This window comes from Panulirus ornatus, chromosome 47 (assembly GCF_036320965.1).
Source record: "Panulirus ornatus isolate Po-2019 chromosome 47, ASM3632096v1, whole genome shotgun sequence".
Lineage (NCBI taxonomy): Eukaryota > Metazoa > Arthropoda > Malacostraca > Decapoda > Palinuridae > Panulirus > Panulirus ornatus.
Genome location: NC_092270.1, coordinates 16,978,091 through 16,999,342, shown reverse-complemented (window position 1 = coordinate 16,999,342; position 21,252 = coordinate 16,978,091). Strand labels below are relative to the sequence as shown.

At 45.8% G+C, this 21,252-nt stretch overlaps 1 long non-coding RNA gene across 2 annotated transcripts in view; it reads left to right on the top strand.

The window, feature by feature from the left end:
* The window catches only part of LOC139763618 (uncharacterized), a 40,602-nt gene extending 25,540 nt beyond the window's left edge, over positions 1-15,062 (top strand). For both annotated transcript variants that reach the window (XR_011716198.1, XR_011716197.1), the window contains one exon: positions 13,659-15,062. This is a non-coding gene — a long non-coding RNA (uncharacterized lncRNA). The remainder of the gene's footprint in view (positions 1-13,658) is intronic.
* Positions 15,063-21,252: the final 6,190 nt, after the last annotated feature.

Below are 21,252 nucleotides of genomic sequence, written 5' to 3'. Positions count from 1 at the left end.
TTGACGTGCTGTCAGTGGATTGAATCGGCATGTGAAGCGTCTGGGGTAAACCATGGAAAGCTGTGTAGGTATGTATATTTGCGTGTGTGGACATATGTATATACATGTGTATGGGGGTGGGTTGGGCCATTTCTTTCGTCAGTTTCCTTGCGCTACCTCGCAAACGTGGGAGACAGCAACAAAGCAAAAAAAAAAAAAGATATATATATATATATATATATATATATATATATATATATATATATATATATATATATTATCCCTGGGGATAGGGGAGAAAGAGTACTTCCCACGCATTCCTCACATGTCGTAGAACGCGATGGGAGCGGGGGGCCAGTAATCCTCCCCTCCATGTATTTTAACTTTCTAAAATGGGAAACAGAAGAAGGAGTCATGCAGGGAGTGCTCTAAATGTGTCTAAATGTGTGTGGATGTAACCAAGATGTTAAAAAGGAGAGATAGGTAGTATGTTTGAGGAAAGGAACCGGGATGTTCTGGCTCTGAGTGAAACGAAGCTCAAGGGTAAAGGGGAAGAGTGGTTTGGAAATGTCTTGGGAGTAAAGTCAGGGGTTAGTGAGAGGACAAGAGTAAGGGAAGGAGTAGCACTACTCTTGAAACACGAGTTGTGGGAGTATGTGATAGAATGTAAGAAAGTAAATTCTAGATTAATATGGGTAAAACTGAAAGTTGATGGAGAGAGATGGGTGATTATTGGTGCATATGCACCTGGGCATGAGAAGAAAGATCATGAGAGGCAAGTGTTTTGGGAGCAGCTGAATGAGTGTGTTAGTGGTTTTGATGCACAAGACCGGGTTATAGTGATGGGTGATTTGAATGCAAAGGTGAGTAATGTGGCAGTTGAGGGAATAATTGGAATACATGGGATGTTCAGTGTTGTAAATGGAAATGGTGAAGAGCTTGTAGATTTATGTGCTGAAAAAGGACTGGTGATTGGGAATACCTGGTTTAAAAAGCGAGATATACGTAAGTATACTTATGTAAGTAGGAGAGATGGCCAGAGAGCGTTATTGGATTACGTGTTAATTGACAGGCGCATGAAAGAGAGACTTTTGGATGTTAATGTGCTGAGAGGTGCAACTGGAGGGATGTCTGATCATTATCTTGTGGAGGCTAAGGTGAAGATTTGTATGGGTTTTCAGAAAAGAAGAGTGAATGTTGGGGTGAAGAGGGTGGTGAGAGTAAGTGAGCTTGGGAGGGAGACTTTTGTGAGGAAGTACCAGGAGAGACTGAGTACAGAATGGAAAAAGGTGAGAACAATGGAAGTAAGGGGAGTGGGGGAGGAATGGGATGTATTTAGGGAATCAGTGATGGATTGCGCAAAAGATGCTTGTGGCATGAGAAGAGTGGGAGGTGGGTTGATTAGAAAGGGTAGTGAGTGGTGGGATGAAGAAGTAAGATTATTAGTGAAAGAGAAGAGAGAGGCATTTGGACAATTTTTGCAGGGAAAAAATGAAATTGAGTGGGAGACGTATAAAAGAAAGAGACAGGAGGTCAAGAGAAAGGTGTAAGAGGTGAAAAAAAGGGCAAATGAGAGTTGGGGTGAGAGAGTATCATTAAATTTTAGGGAGAATAAAAAGATGTTCTGGAAGGAGGTAAATAAAGTGCGTAAGACAAGGGAGCAAATGGGAACTTCAGTGAAGGGCGCAAATGGGGAGGTGATAACAAGTAGTGGTGATGTGAGAAGGAGATGGAGTGAGTATTTTGAAGGTTTGTTGAATGTGTTTGATGATAGAGTGGCAGATATAGGGTGTTTTAGTCGAGGTGGTGTGCAAAGTGTGAGGGTTAGGGAAAATGAGTTGGTAAACAGAGAAGAGGTAGTAAAAGCTTTGTGGAAGATGAAAGCCGGCAAGGCAGCAGGTTTGGATGGTGTTGCAGTGGAATTTATTAAAAAAGGGGATGACTGTATTGTTGACTGGTTGGTAAAGTTATTTAATGTATGTATGACTCATGGTGAGGTGCCTGAGGATTGGCGGAATGCGTGCATAGTGCCATTGTACAAAGGCAAAGGGGATAAGAGTGAGTGCTCAAATTACAGAGGTATAAGTTTGTTGAGTATTCCTGGCAAATTATATGGGAGGGTATTGATTGAGAGGGTGAAGGCATGTACAGAGCATCAGATTGGGGAAGAGCAGTGTGGTTTCAGAAGTGGTAGAGGATGTGTGGATCAGGTGTTTGCTTTGAAGAATGTATGTGAGAAATACTTAGAAAAGCAAATGGATTTGTATGTAGCATTTATGGATCTGGAGAAGGCATATGATAGAGTTGATAGAGATGCTCTGTGGAAGGTATTAAGAATATATGGTGTGGGAGGCAAGTTGTTAGAAGCAGTGAAAAGTTTTTATCGAGGATGTAAGGCATGTGTACGTGTAGGAAGAGAGGAAAGTGATTGGTTCTCAGTGAATGTAGGTTTGCGGCAGGGGTGTGTGATGTCTCCATGGTTGTTTAATTTGTTTATGGATGGGGTTGTTAGGGAGGTGAATGCAAGAGTTTTGGAAAGAGGGGCAAGTATGAAGTCTGTTGGGGATGAGAGAGCTTGGGAAGTGAGTCAGTTGTTGTTCGCTGATGATACAGCGCTGGTGGCTGATTCATATGAGAAACTGCAGAAGCTGGTGACTGAGTTTGGTAAAGTGTGTGAAAGAAGAAAGTTAAGAGTAAATGTGAATAAGAGCAAGGTTATTAGGTACAGTAGGGTTGAGGGTCAATTCAATTGGGAAGTGAGTTTGAATGGAGAAAAACTGGAGGAAGTGAAGTGTTTTAGATATCTGGGAGTGGATCTGGCAGCGGATGGAACCATGGAAGCGGAAGTGGATCATAGGGTGGGGGAGGGGGCGAAAATTCTGGGAGCCTTGAAGAATGTGTGGAAGTCGAGAACATTATCTCGGAAAGCCTAAATGGGTATTTTTGAAGGAATAGTGGTTCCAACAATGTTGTATGGTTGCGAGGCGTGGACTATGGATAGAGTTGTGCGCAGGAGGGTGGATGTGCTGGAAATGAGATGTTTGAGGACAATGTGTGGTGTGAGGTGGTTTGATTGAGTAAGTAACGTAAGGGTAAGAGAGATGTGTGGAAATAAAAAGAGCGTGGTTGAGAGAGCAGAAGAGGGTGTTTTGAAATGGTTTGGTCACATGGAGAGAATGAGTGAGGAAAGATTGACCAAGAGGATATATGTGTCGGAGGTGGAGGGAACGAGGAGAAGAGGGAGATGAAATTGGAGGTGGAAAGATGGAGTGAAAAAGATTTTGTGTGATCGGGGCCTGAACATGCAGGAGGGTGAAAGGAGGGCAAAGAATAGAGTGAATTGGAGCGATGTGGTATACCGGGGTTGACGTGCTGTCAGTGGATTGAATCAAGGCATGTGTATGGGGGTGGGTTGGGCCATTTCTTTCGTCTGTTTCCTTGCGCTACCTCGCAAACGCGGGAGACAGCGAAAAAAAAAAATACGTAAGTATATGTATGTAAGTAGGAGAGATGGCCAGAGAGCGTTATTGGATTACGTGTTAATTGACAGGCGCGCGAAAGAGAGACTTTTGGATTTTAATGTGCTGAGAGGTGCAGCTGGATGGATGTCGATCATTATCTTGTGGAGGCGAAGGTGAAGATTTGTATGGGTTTTCAGAAGAGAAGAGTGAATGTTGGGGTGAAGAGGGTGGTGAGAGTAAGTGGGCTTCGGAAGGAGACTTGTGTGAGGAAGTACCAGGAGAGACTGAGTACAGAATGGAAAAAGGTGAGAACAAAGAAGGTAAGGGGAGTGGGGGAGGAATGGGAAGTATTTAGGGAATCAGTGATGGCTTGCGCAAAAGATGCTTGTGGCATGAGAAGCGTGGGAGATGGGTTGATTAGAAAGGGTAGTGAGTGGTGGGATGAAGAAGTGAGATTATTAGTGAAAGAGAAGAGAGAGGCATTGGGACGATTTTTGCAGGGAAAAAATGCAAATGAGTGGGAGATGTATAAAAGAAAGAGACCGGAGGTCAAGAGAAAGGTGCAAGAGGTGAAAAAGAAGGCAAATGAGAGTTGGGGTGAGAGAGTATCATTAAATTTTAGGGAGAATAAAAAGATGTTCTGGAAGGAGGTAAATAAAGTGCGTAAGACAAGGGAGCAAATGGGAACTTCAGTGAAGGAGGCTAATGGGGAGGTGATAACAAGTAGTGATGATGTGAGAAGGAGATGGAGTGAGTATTTTGAAGGTTTGTTGAATGTGTTTGATGATAGAGTGGCAGATATAGGGTGTTTGGTCGAGGTGGTGTTCAAAGTGAGAGGGTTGGGGAAAATGATTTGGAAAACAGAGAAGAGGTAGTAAAAGCTTTGAGGAAGATGAAAGCCGTTAAGGCAGCAGGTTTGGATGCTATTGCAGTGGAATTTATTAAAAAAGGGGTGACTGTATTGTTGCCTGGTTGGTAAGGATATTTAATGTATGGATGGGGTTGTTAGGGAGGTGAATGCAAGAGTTTTGGAAAGAGGGGCAAGTATGAAGTCTGTTGGGGATGAGAGAGCTTGGGAAGTGAGTCAGTTGTTGTTCGCTGATGATACAGCGCTGGTGTCTGATTCATGTGAGAAACTGCAGAAGCTGGCGACTGAGTTTGTTAAAGTGTGTGAAAGAAGAGAGTTAAGAGTAAATGTGAATAAGAGCAAGGTTATTAGGTACAGTAGGGTTGAGGGTCAAGTCAACTGGGAGGTAAGTTTGAATGGAGAAAAACTGGAGGAAGTAAAGTGTTTCAGATATCTGGGGGTGGATCTGCCAGCGGATGGAACCATGGAAGCAGAAGTGGATCATAGGGTGGGGAGGGGGCGAAAATCCTGGGAGCCTTGAAGAATGTGTGGAAGTGGAGAACATTATCTCGGAAAGCAAAAATGGGTATGTTTGAAGGAATAGTGGTTCCAACAATGTTGTATGGTTGTGAGGCGTGGGCTATGGATAGAGTTGTGCGCAGGAGGATGGATGTGCTGGAAATGAGATGTTTGAGGACAATGTGTGGTGTGAGGTGGTTTGATCGAGTAAGTAACGTAAGGGTAAGAGAGATGTGTGGAAATAAAAAGAGCATGGTTGAGAGAGCAGAAGAGGGTATTTTGAAATGGTTTGGGCACATGGAGAGAATGAGTGAGGAAAGATTGACCAAGAGGATATATGTGTCGGAGGTGGAGGGAACGAGGAGAAGTGGGAGACCAAATTGGAGGTGGAAAGATGGAGTGAAAAAGATTTTGTGTGATCGGGGCCTGAACATGCAGGAGGGTGAAAGGAAGGCAAGGAATAGAGTGAATTGGATCGATGGGGTATACCGGGGTTGACGTGCTGTCAGTGGATTGAACCAGGGCATGTGAAGCGTCTGGGGTAAACCATGGAAAACTGTGTAGGTATGTATATTTGCGTGTGTGGACGTATGTATATACATGTGTATGGGGGTGGGTTGGGCCATTTCTTTCATCTTTTTCCTTGTGCTACCTCGCAAACGCGGGAGACAGCGATAAAGCAAAAAAAAAAAATAAAAAATGTATGCATATTGCTAGAAGCAGCCAAAAGCTTTTATGAAGGATGTAAGGCATGTGTCCAAGAAGGAAGATAGGAAAGTGATTGGCTCTCAGTGAATGTCTGTTTGCAGAAGGGGTGCATGATGTCTCGATGGTTGTTTTAATTTGTTTATGGATTGGGTTCCTAGGGAGGTGAATGTAAGACTTTTGGAAAGAGGGGCTAGTATGCAATCAGTTGTGGATGAGAGAGCTTGGGAAGTGAGTCAGTTGTTGTTCGCTGATGATACAGCGCTGGTGGCTGATTTGGGTGAGAAACTGCAGAAGCTGGTGACTGAGTTTGGTAAAGTATATGAAAGAACGAAGCTGAGAGTAAATGTGAATAAGAGCAAGGTTATTAGGTATGGTAGGGTTGAGAGACAAGTCAATACCATCCAAACCTGCTGCCTTGCCGGCTTTCATATTCCGCAAAGCTTTTACTACCTCTTCTCTGTTTACCAAATCATTTTCCCTAACCCTCTCACTTTGCACACCACCTCGACCAAAACACCCTATATCTGCCACTCTATCATCAAACACATTCAACAAACCTTCAAAATACTCACTCCATCTCCTTCTCACATCACCACTACTTGTTATCACCTCCCCATTTGCGCCCTTCACTGAAGTTCCCATTTGCTCCCTTGTCTTACGCACTTTATTTACCTCCTTCCAGAACATCTTTTTATTCTCCCTAAGATTTAATGATACTCTCTCACCCCAACTCTCATTTGCCCTCTTTTTCACCTCTTGCACCTTTCTCTTGACCTCCTGTCTCTTTCTTTTATACATCTCCCACTCAGTTGCATGATTTCCCTGCAAAAATCGTCCAAATGCCTCTCTCTTCTCTTTCACTAATAATCTTACTTCTTCATCCCACCACTCACTACCCTTTCTAATCAACCCACCTCCCACTCTTCTCATGCCACGAGCATCTTTTGCGCAATCCATCACTGATTCCCTAAATACATCCCATTCCTCCCCCACTCCCCTTACTTCCATTGTTCTCACCTTTTTCCATTCTGTACTCAGTCTTTCCTGGTACTCCCTCACACAAGTCTCCTTCCCAAGCTCACTTACTCTCACCACCCTCTTCACCCCAACATTCATTCTTCTTTTCTGAAAACCCATACAAATCTTCACCTTAGCCTCCACAAGATAATGATCAGACATCCCTCCAGTTGCACCTCTCAGCACATTAACATCCAAAAGTCTCTCTTTCGTGCATACATACATACATGTATATGTTATTTATTTATTATACTTTGTCGCTATCTCCCACGTTAGCAAAGTAGCGCAAGGAAACAGATGAAAGAATGGCCCAACCCACCCACATACACATGTATATACATGCACAGACATATACATATATACACATGTACATAATTCATACTCGCTGCCTTTATTCATTCCCGTCGCCACCCCGCCACACATGAAATGACAATCCCCTCCCCCTGCACATGCATGAGGTAGGGCTAGGAAAAGACAACAAAGGCCACATTTGTTCTCACTCAGTCTCTAGCTGTCATGTATAATGCACCAAAACCACAGCAACCTTTCTACATCCAGGCACCACAGAACATTCCATAGTGTACCCCAGACGCTTCACATGCCCTGGTTCAATCCATTGACATCATGTCAACCCCGGTATACCCCATCGTTCCAATTGACTCTATTCCTTGCTCGCTTTTCACCCTCCTGCATGTTCAGGCCCTGATTGCACAAAATCTTTTTCACTCCATCCTTCCACCTCCAATTTGGTCTCCCACTTCTCATCGTACCCTCCGCCTCTGACACATATATCCTCTGTCAATCTTTCCTCACTCATTCTCTCCATGTGACCAAACCATTTCAACACAAACTCTTCTGCTCTTTCAAACACACTCTTTTTATTACCATACATCTCTCGTACCCTTTCATTACTTACTCGATCAAACCACCTCACACCACATATTGTCCTCAAACATCTCATATCCAATACATCCACGCTCCTCTACACAACCTTATCTATAGCCCACGCCTCACAACCATATAACATTGTTGGAACCACTATTCCTTCAAACATACCCATTTTTGCTTTCCGAGGTAATGTTCTCGCCTTCCATACATTTTTCAGTGCTCCCAGAACCTTTGCCTTCTCCCCCACCCTGTGACTCACTTCTGGTTCCATGGTTCCTTCTGCTGCCAAATCCACTCCCAGATATCTAAAACACTTCACTTCCTCCAGTTTTACTCCATTCAAACTTACCTCCCAATCGACTTGTCCCTCAACCCTACTGTACCCAATAACCTTGCTCTTATTCACATTTGCTCTCAGCTTTCTTCTTTCACACCCTTTATCAAACTCAGTCACCAGCTTGTGCAGTTTCTTACTTGAATCAGCTACCAGCGCTGTATCATCAGCAAACAACAACTGACTCACTCCCCAAGCCCTCTCATCATCAACAGACTGCATACTTGCCCCTCTCTCCAAAACTCTTGCATTTACCTCCCTAGCAACCCCATCCATAAACAAATTAAACAACCATGGCAACATCATGCACCCCTGCCACAAACCGACATTCACTGAGAACCAGTCACTTTCCTCTCTTCCTACTCGTATACATGCCTTACATCCTTGATAAAAATCTTTTCACTGCTTTTAGCAGTATACCTACCTACATGTATATGTTTTCATTTATTATACTTTGTCACTGTCTCCCGCGTTAGCGAGGTAGCGCAAGGAAACAGTCAAAAGAATGGCCCAACCCACCCAAACACACATGTATATACATACACAGACATATACAAATATACACATGTACATAATTCGTACTTGCTGCCTTTATTCATTCCTGTTGCCACCCCGCTACACATGAAATGAGAACCCCCTCCCCCCACATGCACGCAAGGTAGTGCTAGGAAAAGACAATGAATGCCACATTCATTCACACTCAGCCTCTAGCTGTCATGTATAATGCACCAGAACCACAGCTCCCTTTCCAAATCCTGGCCCCACAAAACTTTCCATGGTTTACCCCAGACACCTCACATGCCCTGGTTCAGTCCATTGACAGCACGTCAATTCACTCCATTCCTTGCATGCCTCTCACCCTCCTGCATGTTCAGGCCCCAATCGCTCAAAATCTTTTTTCACTCCATCCTTCCACCTCCAGTTTGGTCTCCCACTTCTCCTTGTTCCCTCCACCTGTGACATATATATCCTCTTTGTCAATCTTTCCTAACTCTTTCTCTGCATGTGACCATACCATTTCAATACACCCTCTTCTGCTCTCTCAACCACACTCTTTACCACCATACATCTCTCTTACCCTTTCATTACTTACTCAATCAGACCACTTCACACCACATACATCTTATTTCCAACACGTTTACCCTCCTCCACACAACCCTATCTATAGCGTATGCCTCGCATCGATATTACATTGTTTGAACCACTATTCTTTCAAACATACCCATTTTTGCTTTCCGAGATAATGTTCTCGCCTTCCACACATTTTTCAACGCTCCCAGAACTTTCGCCCCCTCCCTCACCCTGTGACTCACTTCTGCTTCCATGGTTTTATCCGCTGCCAAATCCACTCCTAGTTATCTAAAACACTTCACTTCCTCCAGTTTTTCTCCATTCAAGTTTACCTCCCAATTGACTAGTCCCTCAGCCCTACTGTACCTAATTACCTTGCTGTTATTCACATTTACTCTCACTTTCTTCTTTCACACACTTTACCAAACTCAGTCACCAGCTTCTGCAGTTTCTCACTTGAATCAGCTACCAGCTCCATATCTTCAGCGAGCAACAACTAACTCTCTTCCCAAGCCCTCTCTTGCATAACAGACCGCATACTTGCCCCTCTCTCCAAAACTCTTGCATTCACCTCCCTAACAACCCCATCCATAAACAAATTTAACAACCATGGAGACATCATGCACCCCTGCCACAAACCATCATTCACTGAGAACCAATCACTTTCCTCTCTTTCTACTTGTACACATGCCTTACATCCTTGATAAAAACTTTTCACTGCTTCTTGCATCTTGCCTCCCACACCATAGACTCTTAATACCTTCCACAGAGCATATCTATCAACTTTATCATATGCCTTCTCCAGATCCATGAATGTTACATACAAATCCACTTATTTTTCTAAGTATTTCTCACATACATTCTTCAAAGCAAACACCTAATCCACACATCCTCTACCACTTCTGAAACCACACTGCTCTTCCCCAATCTGATGGTCTGTACATGCCTTCACCCTCTCAATCAATACCCTCCCATATAATTTCCCAGGAATACTCAACAAACTTATACCTCTGTAATTTGAGCTCACCTTTATGCCCTTTGCCTTTGTACAATGGCACTATACATGCATTCCGCCAATCCTCAGGCACTTCATGAGCCATATATACATTGAATATCCTTACCATACATGTATATGTATGTGTGTATATATATGCATATGTATGTGCACATATGTATGTGTATGTGAGTGGATGTGTGTTTCTTTTTCTGTTTTTTGAAGGAATAGTGGCTCCAACAGTGGTATATGTTTGCGAGGCATGGGCTATAGATAGGTTTGTGCGGAGGAGGGTGGATGTGTTGGAAATGAAATGTTTGAGGACAGTATGTGGTGTGAAGTGGTTTGATCGAATAAGTAATGAAAGGGTAAGAGACATGTGGTAATAAAACGAGTGTGGTTGAGAGAGCAGAAGAGAGTGTGTAGAAATGGTTTGGACACATGAAGAGAATGACAGAGGAAAGATTGATAAAGAGGATTCATGTGTCAGAGGTGGAGGGAGGAAGGAAAAGCAGGAGACCAAATTGGAGGTGAAAGGATGGAGGGAAAAAGATTTTGAGCAATTAGGACCTGAACATACAGGAGGGTGAAAGGAGTGCAAGGAATAGAGTAAATTGGGATGATGTGGTATACTGGGGTCAAAGTGCTGTCAAAGGATTAAACCAAAGCATGTGAAGTGTGTGGGGTAAACCATGGAAAGGTCTCTGGGGCCTGGGTGTGTAAAGGGAGCTGTGGTTTCGGTGCATTACACATAATAGCTAGAGACTGAGTGTGAACGAGTGTAGCCTTTTATTTTGTCTTTTCCTGCTGCTACCTTTCTGGAGGGGAGGGGGAATGCTATATCATGTGTGGCGGGGTGGCGATGGGAATAAATGAAGGCAGCAAATATGAATATGTACATGTTTATATATGTATATGTATGTATATGTTGAAATGTATATGTATGTATCTGTATATATATGTTGAAATGTATGTGTATGTATATGTGCGTCTATGGGCGTTTATGTTTATATATGTATATCTGGGTGGGGCCATTCCTCATCTGTTTCCTTGCACTACCTCCCTGACGCGGGAGATGGTGATTAAGTATAATGAAAATAAATTCCTGGCACTACCTTGCTGATGCGGGAAACAATGATCAAGTAATAACAGGTGCTGATGAAGTGAGAAAGAGATGGAGTGAGTATTTTGAAGGTTTGCTGAATAGGTTTGATGATAGAATGGCAGATATAGGGTGTTTTGGTTGGGGTGGTGTGTGAAGTCAGAGGGTTAGGGAGAATGGTTTGGTAAAGATACAAGAGGTAGTGAAAGCTTTGTGGAAGATGAAATCCGGCAAGGCAGCGGGTTTGGATGGTATTGCAGTGGAATTTATTAAAATAGGGGGTGATTGTGTTGTCGATTGCTTGGTAAAGCTATTCAGTGTATGTATGGACCATGGTGAAATGCCTGAGGATTGGCAGAATGCATGCATAGTGTCATTGTACAAAGGCAAAAAGGATACAAGTGAGTGTTCAAACTACAGAGGCATAAGTTTGTTGAGTATTCCTGGGAAATTATGGAAGGGTATTGATTGAGAGGGTGAAGGCATGTACGGAGCATCAGATTGGGGAGGAGCAGTGTGGTTTCAGAAATGGAAGAGGATGTGTGGATCAGGTGTTTGCTTTGAAGAATGTATGTGAGAAATACTTAGAAAAGCAGATGGATTTGTATATAGCATTTATGGATCTGGAGAAGGCTTATGATAGGGTTGATAGAGATGCTTTGTGGAAGGTTTTAATGGTATATAGTGCGGGAGGTAAGTTGCTAGAAGCAGTGAAAAGATTTTATCTAGGATGTAAGGCATGTATACGAGTAGGAAGAGAGGAAAGTGATTGGTTCCCAGTGGAGGTTGGTCTGCGGCAGGGGTGTAAGGGGTGTGTGATGTCTCCATGGTGTTTAATTTTTTTATGGATGGGGTGGTTATTGAAGTAAATGCAAAAGTTTTGGAAAGAGGGGTGAGTGTGCAGCCTGTTGGGGATGAGAGGGCCTGGGAAGTGAATCAGTTGTTGTTCACCAGCATTTTGGAGAGAGGGGCGAATATGCAGTCTGTTGGGGATGAGAGGGCTTGGGAAGTGAGTCAGTTGTTGTTCACCAGTGTTACAGCTCTAGTGGCTGATTTGTGTGAGAAACTGCAGAAGTTGGTTACTGAGTTTGGAAAAGTGTGTGAAAGGAGAAAGTTGAGAGTGAATGTGAATAAGAGCAAGGTTATTAGGTTCAGTAAGGTTGAGGGCCAAGTTAATTGGGATGTAAGTTTAAATGGAGAAAAATTGGAGGAAGTGAAGTGTTTTAGATATCTCAAGAGTTGACTTGGCAGCGGATGGAACCATGGAAGTGAAAGTGAGTCATAGGGTGGGGGGGGGGGGTGAAGGTTCTGGGAGTGATGAAGAATGTGTGGAAGGAGAGAACATTATTTCGGAGAGCAAAAGTTGGTATATTTGAAGGAATAGTAGTTCCAACAATGTTATATGGTTGCAAGGCATGGACTATAGATAGGGTTGAACAGAGGAGGGTGGATGTGTTGGAAATGAAATGTTTAAGGACAGTATGTGGTGTGAGGTGGTTTGATCAAGTAAGTAATGAAAGGGTAAGAGAGATGGAAATAGAAAAAAGTGTGGTTGAGATAGCAGAAGAGGGTGTGTTGAAATGGTTTGGACATATGTAGAGAATGAGTGAGGAAAGATTGACTGAGAGGATATATGAGTCAGAGGTGGAGGGAATAAGAAGTGGGAGACCAAATTGGAGGTGGAAGGATGGAGTGATAAAGATTTCGAGCGATTGGGGCCTGTACACACAGGTGGGTGAGAGGCATGCAAGGAATAGAGTGAATTGGAACGATGTGGTATACTGGGGTTGCCTGATGTCAATGGACTGAACCAGGGCATGTGAAGCGTCTGGGGTAAACCATGGAAAGTTTTGTGGGGCCTGGATGCGGATAGGGAGCTGTGGTTTTGGTGCATTACGCATGCTAGCTAGAGACTGAGTGTGAATGAACATGGCCCTTTTTATTTGTCTGTTTCCTGGCGCTACCTCGCTGAAGCGGGGGACATCGATGCTGTTTCCTGTGGGGTGAGGTAGCGACAGGAATGGATGAAGGCAAGCAAGTATGAATATATACATGTGTATATATGTATATGTCTGTGTATGTATATGTATATGTGTGTATATGAGTGTTTATGTATATATACATGTATATGAGTGGATGGACCATTCTTTGTCTGTTTCTTGGTACTACCTTGCTGACCCGGGAAACAGCGATTATGTATGATAAATGAATAATATATATAATTTTTTCATTCTTGTTTGCTGTTTTCCAGCCACACTCTAACAGTTAAATCGATCCTATGCATACTTTTCACTCTCTTGCATGTTCATACCCCAGTCTCTTTAAATCTTTTTCACTCCAACCCTCCATCTCCAATTTGTCTCCCGTTTTTGTTGTCCAGTCCTCTTCTAACACTTATTTTCCTTTTGTCAACCTTTCCTCTCTCATTTTCTCCATATGTTCGAACTATTTCAGTACATCCTCTTCAGCTCTTTCTACCACACTCTTCATATTATCACCTCCCTCTTATCCTGTTATTACTTACTTGATCAAACCACCATACACTGCCACACCTTGTCAATAAAACTTGACCAATATTGTTATTCTTGCTGAATTTGTGTATTTAATCAGAATTCTCCTGTCAAATAAGTATTATTCCAGTGCTATCACTATTTGATATGACATATCCCTTTGCAGTTCAGAGTATGAAATTTGACACATGATGATACCACTCTCTTAAGATAACTCCCTTTTTTCAGGTGTTGTGTGAAATCACGTCTCAAGACCCAGAACAGATCAGAAATTTGCAATGTCTGGTGGAGAGGAAAATTATTGCACTGAATGTGGGAAACTATTTTCATGTAAGAGAAATCTTCAGAAGCATCGCCTTGTGCACACTGGTGTGAAAAAGTTTAGATGTGAAGAATGTGGGAAACTATTTTTGAGGAACTGTGATCTTCAACGACATTTGCCAATGCACAGTAGTGTGAAAACATTTGAATGTGATCAGTGTGGGAAACTGTTTGTGCAGAAATGTTATCTTCGACGACATTTGCCTGTACATAGCGGTGTGAAAAAGTTTGGATGTCAAGAATGTGGGAAACTGTTTTTAAGGAAGTATGTACTCTCTCAACATTTGCTTATACACAGTGGTGTGAAAAAGTTCGGATGTAATGAATGTGGAAAACTGTTTTTGCAGAAATGTGATCTTCAGCGACATTTGTCTGCTCACATTGGTATTAAAAAGTTTAGATGTGATGAATGTGGTAAGATGTTTTTGCAGAAATGTCATCTTCAGCAACATTTGCCTGTGCACAATGGTGTGAAAAAGTTTGGATGTGATGAGTGTGGGAAACGGTTTTCACGGAAAAGTAATCTTCAACAACATCAGCTTCAGCACATTAGGTTATAAAAGAGATTTAGTGAATGCAACACAATTCGTACAGATGAGATCTTCCCGAACGCATGATTGTGCACAGTGACATGTGAAAGTTTGGATGTAATGAATGTAGAAAATTTTTTTCACATAAGGGTAATCTCCTGAGACATCTAATTGGGCATAGTGGTGTCAGAATTTTTGAACATGATGTATAATATATTGGTAGTATTTACTTATTCAAATTTATATATCTTATGAAACTACCTTCATTCTATACTGGGTCTCTTGCAATCTGTACAGACGCTTGTTAGAATAAACATAGTATTTAGGTTACTCACAGAATGTTGTATCACCTGAGTATAAGATATAAGACAAATACTGATGAAAAAGGCTACAAATACTTCTCTCATTTGTAGGGATGAAATGGATACCTTTGAGGTAAGAATTTCTTTAACAAGATTGTACGCTCTTTTGTCAACTGATGATATGGCTTTGCCATAAGTGACCTATCATTTGTAGTGTAACCAAAAATAGGTGGAGTGACGCACAGGGTAAGCATGGTTATCCTTGGGAAAACTACAAATTCTCACCTCTGGCATTAAAAAACCATCTACAGGCAGTATTTCCACTCCTTGGCATTTTTCCCAAGATCATAAGATTTTAGGTGTAGCCTTGGGATCTTGGCATTATGTAAGCAAAATGCTGCTGATCTTGGGATTTTCAAAGCATTTCTTACTATTAATGAATGTAAATAATGTAATAAAAAAGCTGAGAAATTACATTTTTGGATTGGTTTATACTTTTAGTGTCCATGTATACAACCATATGACTGTGCACACTCACATTTATTGTCATGGACATGTCAAAGACTGGATGCTGAAATGGCATATAGTCCCTTCCCCAAACCAGTTAATGTAAAGTTTTCTTCAGTTTGGGTAGTGGACTACTTTTCACTTTCTGGTGGGACACTTGGAACAATAACATATGCTGAATTTCTGTATGTCACAAAGTTGAGTTAAATTGGCAGAATTTTTGAGATTGAAGGTGCATTGATATATCATCTATATGGGATATGAAGTCATGCATCAAGGACCTGTGACTTTGAATGATTTCTCCATTGGTGTTACCAGTCTTTGGCATTCTCCCAAGATCTAGGGATATTAGGTGCAGTCTTAGGATCTTGGCATTTTATTAGCAAAATGCCCCTGATTATCAGATTTTTGAAGCATTTCTTACTTTTGATAAATATTGTAAAATATGTAACAAAAAGGTGAAAGAATTGCATTGTTGGCTTTGTTTATACTTATTGGTATACTTACATACAGCTGCCATGTATAACTATCACATTTGTGACTGTGGACACCCACGTTCTTGGACATGGGTGTGTCTGAGACCGGATTCTGACATGATGTAAAGTCCCTTTCCCGATCCCATTAATGTAAAGTTTCTGAGGTGTAGGCAATGGACTAGCTTTTTCTCTCTAGTAGAACACTTGTTGGAACAATAACATATGCTGAATTTCCATATGTCACTAATTAGAGCAAAAAGTGGTAGAATTTGTGAGATATAAGGCACATTAAGAAATCACCCAAAGGGGACATGAAAACACGCATCCAGGACCTGTAAGTTTGAAAGGTTTCCCTGTCCCGTTTCTGCTCTTGTCTTCAGTTACATGTTAAACCTCTTGTTGGACTGGTGTGGATTTAAGACTGTTGTATCATAATAACAGTGTGTGCATCTGGGAATTCTGTACCTGGGGGAAGTGGTATACTTAAGGAATCTCTAGAAGATAAGGAGAAAAGATTTCACCTTGACTGTTGAGTGTTCTTGGTGGAATTGTGTTCACAAATCAAGAATAGATTTATATTTAATGAAAACAGTGTCCTATCCTTGTGGCATATCATAAAACTCAAAGAAGCTCTTTCCTCTCGGAGGAACATTGAGTCCATAGTGAAACTGGCACTCCATTCTCTTACACTCATGAAAGAAGAAGACTTGGATTAGCTACAGGATCACTGGAGCATTTATTCTATGCTAAAGAATCCATGAAAAGCTTGTGCATGAGTGATAAGGCAACAACTTTCTGGTTTGAACTACGGACAAGTATTGATGGCAACAATCAGTCCAAATTCAGTCTTCTTTCAAACTTTATGTGTAGCATTTTGCCCCTGCCTCACTCCTATACATGTGTTGAGAGGGTGTTTTCCCTGTTTAGCGTAATCGAAACTAAGCAGACAGATAGACTCCTTGTGTCCACAGCAAGCTTTCATGTAACAGGAGGCACCTTGTCATCAGTGGGAGCCCTTGACATCACTTGTGAAAGAAGTTAAGGATGGGCAGTACCATAAGCAGTACGTGGACCTAGAAGTCGACAGGAAAAGTAAGTAAGTCTCCACCAGTACCAACAGCTGGTTTGGCATGAACAGGTCTCCACCAGCACCCACGGCTGATGTGGCAGGTGCAGGTCTCCACCAGTACCCACGGCAGGTTTGGCAGGAGAAGGTTTTGATCAGCACCCACGGCAGGTGTGGCAGGAGCAGGTCTCCACGAGTACCCATGGCAAGTTTTGCAACAGCAGGTATCCACCAGTACCCACGGCAGGTGTGGTAGGAGCAGGTCTCTACCAGTACACACAGCAGGTGTGGCCGGAGCAGGTCGCCACCTGTACCCACGGCAGATGTGGCATTAAAAAGTGTCCACCAGCACCCATTGTTGTTGTGGCAGGAGCATGTCTCCACCAGTACCCACAGCAGGTGTGGCATGAACAGGTCTCCACCAGCACCTACGGCAGGTGTGGCAGAAGGTCTCTATCAGCACCCACAGCAGGTGTGGCAGGAGCAGGTCTCTACCACCAACCACGGCAGATGTGGCATGAGCAGGTCTCCATGAGTACCCACAGCAGGTGTGGCAAGAGCAGGTACTACCCATGCATACGGCAGGTGTAGCAGGAGCAGGTCTCCACCAGTATAAACGGCAGGTGTGGCAGGAGCAGATCTCCATCAGTACTCACGGCAGAGGTGGCATGAAGAGGTCTCCACTAGCACCCAGGGCTGATGAGGTAGGAGCATGTTTATACCAGTACCCACGGCAGGTGTGGCATGAACAGGTCTCCACCAGCACCCACGGCAGGTGTGGTAGGAGTAGGTCTCTACCAGTACCCACGGCAGGTGTGGCATGAACAGGTCTCCACTAGCGCTCACGGCAGGTGTGGCATGAACAGGTCTCCAGCAGCACCCACTGCTGATGTGGCAGGAGCAGGTCTCCACCAGTACCCACAGCAGGTGTGGCATGAACAGGTCTTCACCAGCACCCACAGCAGGTGTGGCAGGTGCAGGTCTCTACCAATACCCATGGCAGGTGTGGCAGGAGCAGTTTCTACCAGTACCCAAGTAGATGTGGCATGAACAGGTTGCCATCAGCACCCATGGCAGGTGTGGCATGAACAGTACCAACGGCAGGTGTGGCATGAACACATCTCCACCAGCAACCACGGCAGGTGTGGCAGGAGCAGGTCTCCACCAGTACCCATGACAGGTGTGGCATGAACACATCTCCACCAGCACCCACGGAAGGTGTGGCGGGTCCAGGTCTCTACCAGTACCCATGGCAGGTGTGGCAGGAGCAGGTCTCTACTAGTACCTACGGCAGATTTGGCATGAGCAGGTCGCCATCAGTACCCACGGCAGGTGTGGCAGGAGCAGGTCTCCACCAGCACCCATGACAGGTGTGGCAGGAGCAGGTCTCTACTAGTACCTACGGCAGATTTGGCATGAGCAGGTCTTCATCAGTACCCACGGCAGGTGTGGCATGAACACATCTCCACCAGTATCCACGGCGGATGTAGCAGAAGGCCTCTATCAGCACCCACAGCGGGTGTGGCAGGAGCAGGTCTCCACCAGTACCCATGACAGGTGTGGCATGAACACATCTCCACCAGCACCCACGGCAGGTGTGGCGGGTCCAGGTCTCTACCAGTACCCATGGCAGGTGTGGCAGGAGCAGGTCTCTACTAGTACCTACGGCAGATTTGGCATGAGCAGGTCGCCATCAGTACCCATGGCAGGTGTGGCAGGAGCAGGTCTCCACCAGCACCCATGACAGGTGTGGCAGGAGCAGGTCTCTACTAGTACCTACGGCAGATTTGGCATGAGCAGGTCTTCATCAGTACCCACGGCAGGTGTGGCAGGAGCAGGTCTCCACCAGTACCCACGGCGGATGTAGCAGAAGGCCTCTATCAGCACCCACAGCGGGTGTGGCAGGAGCAGGTCTCCACCAGTACCCACAGCAGGTGTGGCATGAACAGGTCTCCACCAGCACCCATGGCAGGTGTGGCAAAAGCAGGTATCTACCAGTATCCACGGCAGTTGTGGCAGGAGCAGGTCTCCAGCAGTACACACGGCAGGTGTGCCAGAAGCAGGTCTTCACCAATACCCACAGCAGATGTGGCATGAACAGGTCTCCACCAGCATCAACGGCTGATGTAGCAGGAGCATGTCTCCACCAGTACCCACGGCAGTTGTGGCAGGAGCAGGTCACCACCAGTGCCCACGGCTGGTGTGGCATGAACAGGTCTCCACCAGTACCCACGTCAGATATGGCAGGAGCAGGTCTCCACCAGTACCCATGGCTGGTGTGGCATGAACAGGTCTCCACCAGCACCTGCAGCAGGTGTGGAAGGAGCAGGTCTCCACCAGTACCCATGGCTGGTGTGGCATGAACAGGTCTCCACCAGCACCCACGGCTGATGTGGCAGGAGCAGGTCTTCACCAGTACCCACAACGGGTGTAGCAGGAGAAGGTCTCTATCAGCACCCACGGCAGGTGTGGCAGAAGTAGGTATCTATCAGTATCCACGGCAGGTGTGGCATGAGCAGGTCTCCACCAGCATCCATGGCAAGTGTGGCAAAAGCAGGTATCTATCAGTACCCACGGCAGGTGTGGCAGGAGCAGGTCTCCACCAGCAACCACGGCAGGTGTGGTAGGAGCAGGTCTCCACCAGAACCCATGGCTGGTGTGGCATGAACAGGTCTCCACCAGCACCTATGGCAGATGTGGCAGGAGCAGGTCTCCACCAGTACCTACGGCGGGTGTAGCAGGAGAAGGTCTCTATCAGCACCTACGGCAGGTGTGGCAGGAGCAGGTCTCCACCAGCACCCACAGCAGGTGTGGCATGAACGGGTCTCCACCAGCAGCCACGTCAGGTGTGGTAAAACCAGGTATCTACCAGTGCCCACACCAGGTGTGGCAAGAGCAGGTCTCCAGCAGTACACACGGCAGGTGTGACAGAAGCAGGTCTTCACCAATACCCACGGAAGATATGGCAGGAGCTGGTCTCTATCAGTACTCACGGCGGGTGTAGCAGGAGAAGGTCTCTATCAGCACCCACAGCAGGAGTGGCAGGAGCAGGTCTCTGCCACCAACCACAGCAGATGTGGCATGAGCAGGTCTCCACGAGTACCCACGACAGGTGTGGCAAGAGTAGGTATCTACCAGTACCCACGGTAGGTGTGGCAGGAGAAGGTCTCCATCAGTACCCATGGTAGGTGTGGCAGGAGCAGGTCTCCACCAGTACCCACGGCAGGTGTGGCAGGAGCTGGTCTCTATCAATACTCACGGCAGGTGTAGCAGGGGCAGGTCTCCACCAGCACCCACGGTAGGTGTGGCAGGAGCAGGTCTTCCCCAGTACCCACGGCTGGTGTGGCATGAACAGGTCTCCCCCAGTACCCATGGCAGTGTGGCAGGAGAAGGTCTCTATCAGTACCCACGGCAGGTGTCTCAGGAGCAGGTCTCTACCACCAACCACGGCAGATATGGCATGAACAGATCCCCACTAGCTCCCACAGCAGTTGTGGCAGGAGCAGTACCCACGGCAGGTGTGGAATGAACTGGTCTCTACTAGCACCCACGGCTGATGTGGCAGGAGCAGGTCTCCACCAGTACCCACGGCAGGTGTGGCATGAACAGGTCTCCACCAGCACCCACGGCAGATGTGGCATTATCAGGTCTCTACCAGTACCCACGGCAGGTGTGGCAGGTGCAGGTCTCCACCAGTACCCACGGCAGGTGTGGCAGGAGCAGGTCTCCACTAGCACCCATGACAGGTGTGGCAGGAGCAGGTCTCTACCAGTATACCCATGGTAGGTGTGGCAGTAGCAGGTCTCCACCAGTACCCACGGCAGGTGTGGCAGGAGCAGGTCTCCACCAGTACCCACGGCTGGTGTGGCAAGACCAGGTCTCCACCAGTACCTAAGGCAGGTGTGGCAGGAGCAGTTCTCCACCAGTACCCACGGCAGGTGTGGCAGGAGCAGGTCTCCCCCAATACCCACGGCTGGTGTGGCATGAACAGGTCTCCACCAGCGCCCACGGATGATGTGGCAGGAGCAGGTTTCCACCTGTACCCATGGCAGGTGTGGCATGAATAGATCTCCACCAGCACCCACGGCAGGTGTGGCAGGAGCAGTACCCACGGCAGGTGTGGCATGAACAGGTTTCCACCAGCGCCCACAGATAATGTGGCACGAGCAGGTTTCCACCTGTACCCACGGCAGGTGTGGCTTGAACAGGTCTCCACCAGCACCCACGGCTGATGTGGCAGGACCAGATCTCTACCAGTACCCACGGCAGGTGTGGCATGAACAGGTCTCCACCAGCACCCACAGCGGGTGTGGCAGGAGCAGGTCTCCATCAGTTCCCACGGCAGGTGTGGCATGAACAGGTCTCCACCAGCACCTACGACAGGTGTGGCAGGAGCAGGTTTCTACCAGTACCCACGGCTGGTGTGGCAGGAGCTGGTCTTCACCAGTACCCTCGACAGGTGTGGCATGAACAGGTCTCCACCAGCAGCCATGGCAGGAGGTGTGGCAGGAGCAGGTCTCCACCGCTTCCCACAGCAGGTGTGGCAGGAGCAGGTCTCCACTGGTACCCACGGCAGATGTGGCAGGAGCAGGCCTCCACTAGTAACCACGGCAGGTGTGG